Source organism: Gavialis gangeticus, unplaced genomic scaffold (genome assembly GCF_001723915.1).
Source record: "Gavialis gangeticus isolate Ggan-Ray unplaced genomic scaffold, GavGan_comp1, whole genome shotgun sequence".
In the NCBI taxonomy this organism is placed as follows: domain Eukaryota; kingdom Metazoa; phylum Chordata; order Crocodylia; family Gavialidae; genus Gavialis; species Gavialis gangeticus.
In genome coordinates this window covers 24,143-27,297 of record NW_017728981.1, presented here as the reverse complement: position 1 = coordinate 27,297, position 3,155 = coordinate 24,143, and positions in this window count along the sequence as shown.

Below are 3,155 nucleotides of genomic sequence, written 5' to 3'. Positions count from 1 at the left end.
TTTTTTTTTTTTTTTTTTTTTAATGAGCACAAAGGCAAGAGCTTCCCAATAAACCTCCATTCGCGCGGCCGATTTTCTGCGAGCACAAAACTGGGCCCGGCTGCGGGGGGGGAGGGGAGCCGTGCAGGAGCAAAAAGCAGCAGGAAGCTATTAAAAAGGAAAAGAGACTTTCGGGAGGAAGCGCAGGGCCTCGAGGAACAAGGAGGGAATGTTTTCAAGGCGAGACCCGCGGACAAGGTGCTGGAGCACTGCTGTGGCATCCCATGCAGGATGGGGCTCGGCGCACGGGCCAGCACGCAGCCCCGCACAGCAGAGACATCCTCGAGTGGGAGCCGCCTCGATGTCTCTGCGGTTATTGTTCGTTTAGTAATTTCCCATGAGAGCAGCGAGGAGCCAGAGCCCCGGCGTGCATGCAACCGAGATGGGCCCTGCCCCAAAAAGCTTCCAGCTGTGCAGGGAAAAGGTGCTGAGCATGCCCAGGAGGTGCCCCACACTGCACGCTCCTCCCGGCGCTGAGCTCTGCCGTGCTGACTGCCAAATAGGTCAGCAAGCTCCAGGACACAAAGACATGCCTAGCTCCATATAGCTCCCCAGTTTTGCCTGGCTATTTCCTGTGCTCCCGTACTGGGAACGTGGGCACAGAACGGCACAGCCCGCGCGCTTGTTAGAGCAGGCCGGCTTCCCGGGGAACGTTTCTGCCTTGTGTCCACCCAGCACCGTCCCGCCAGCTCCCGCGCCCGCGGAGAAATCACTGCTCCCTCACTGTTAAGCATGTCTGCCGGTCAGGCCTCTCTACTGGGGCTTCAGATGTTTCCAAATCCTTTGGCGCGCATCCTACTTGCAGGTCCAAGCCTGGAGGCTTGGTGTTCGGATGCCCCCGAGGTTTGCTTGCCTTCAGCCATAAGGCCCCAGGAGCAAGCAAGGAAGTCTCCCATTTCCATAAAGTGGGCATAAAGCCGTTACCTATGTGGGTACTATCCCATGCCAGCAGAGTGGTCTTCCTTGGGCGCGACTAGGAAGCCACCGTGGTGATCACGGTATTTCCCTTGCCAGGTAAGCACAGGCTACACTTGATCAAAGCCAAAAGGCCGAGGAGCCCTGGTACGTGCTCCTGCCAGTCCAGGATCATCTTTGGAAAGGCAGCCCCCAAAACAAGGCAAGGGCATGCGGATGTGGCAGCTGCTCCCCTCTCCCTCATCACCAAAGCCCGAGTCCCCCAGTGAACGACGTGTTGCAGGAGTGGACAGTTGCACCGCCGAAAGCAATACTGCGGGACTTATTGCTGCTTCATTTCTGTGCCCAGCTTGTGACGGGCATGGAGGACGTCCTGCTGGGGCTGGGAGGGCACTGGTCTCAGGGACGCGCTTGTGAAGCCGTGCGACTTTTGGATGAGCGTGCACCGGCTCTGAGCTCAGTCCTGAGCACAATGCGAAGGCCTGCATGGCCCCTGTGGTGGAAGCTCCTCAGGGCAGCTCTACATGCCAACAGGCCCAAAGTCAGCTCTCACTTGCCAGGGCTGCACGAGGCAAGGCCTTTTGCAGGCAAGATCTTGCACTGCACCAACAGCACGGGTGGGACAGGTTTAGACAGAAGAGCTTCTGCACGCGAGGCACTTGTCTCCGTCATGTTTGCTATTCTGGAGCAAATCAGGGCTTATCCGCTACCTGCTGTGCCCAAATGGAAACGAGGCACATCCACTGCAATGCAAGCACCTACGCAGGTGGGAATAGGAGCGGTCCCAGCTCCTCCAGCGTCAATCCACGCACGGGTTAGTGGCTGCCGGCAGTGGTGCTCCATCATGCCCGCCCACCGGTCCCTCAGCCCCGGGAACAAAGTGCATCCATCGCTTGCCATCCACATCTTCAGATCTGACCAGAACGCACCCCTCCGGCTCCTGGGACAGGGGCAGGTCAAGGGGCTTGCGGGGCTCTTCCCACCAAAGGGTGACAAGTGGCTGGGCAGAAACCAGGCGCATATTTAACAACCTGTGCAAACAACAAATCAGGCACGCAGGTCCAGGGGGGCTGGCTCTAACACACGCGCGAGGTGCCGCGGCCCAGGCAGGCCCCTGGAGGGGGCCTGCGCTGGGTTTACAAGAGGAAAGAAAATGAAATAGTATTGACGGGCCCCATCCTGGAGCCGCTCTGCTTGGGAACTCCCACCGGCTTTCCGAGGACGGCTCACGGGGCAAGCGTGCAGGGTCAAGCTCCGTCATGGAGGTGGCCTAACCCGGGTCTGATTTTCCAAGGGTGCCTACGGAACGGCACGTGTGAGCATTTCCAAACGCAAGCCACATGCAAGCCGAGCCGCCCGCTCGCTCGCTCATTATTCGGTGGCGTTGACATGCAAGAGTCACGGACCAGAGCACCGCTGCGCCAGGGACCGCAAAAACAAACACGGTTTCTGCAGGATCTGGATGTATGTGCGGACGAGTGCGGTCGCCGCAACGCGCCGCGTTTCCTGAGCACCCAGGTGTAGCGTCGCAGAAACCAGGGTCTACAAAGACGTGCAGAAGGAGAAAGGCAGATGGCCGATCCCTTTAAACGCGGGCTTTGCAGCGCATTTGGGAGAAGGGCTAAAGCAAGCCAAAAACAAACACAGCACAGGGAGGCAGAGAGCGGGGTGGGGGGCAGAGAGAAGTTGTCAAGGGTTTGAAATGTAACATGAATAAGCTGCCAGAACGGGACAGATGTTTCAATGCTCCCCCTCGGCAGTGTGAGAAAATTACTGTCCAGTGACCAAATGGCACGTCAGGTTCCCACCCTCGCGGCCTGTCTATTATCTAAAGCACAAGACAAAAGGAGGGGGGGGCCGGGCTGGGGAGAATCCTATTGTTGCCCCGCGCTCTAATTATGGAAATCTTGTTAATCTATTCAGCAGCGACTCTGAACGGGGTTTTTGTCAGAGGGCTCTTGATGGGGAGCAACCGGCCGGAGGCCCCGTGCTGCCAGCATGAGCACCCCAGCACCCCCCCACCCACCTCCTCCAGCCCGCAAGAGCCATGTCCCGCACTGTGGAAGAGCAGACACCTCCCTGGACACGCATGCGCATGTACTGTACCAAACTGCATGCACACGCACATGGATGAGGCGTGCGTTTGCACATGGCTATTTGTGTGCGCTCCCCTCTTGGACGCCAGCGTGAACAGAGGAGCG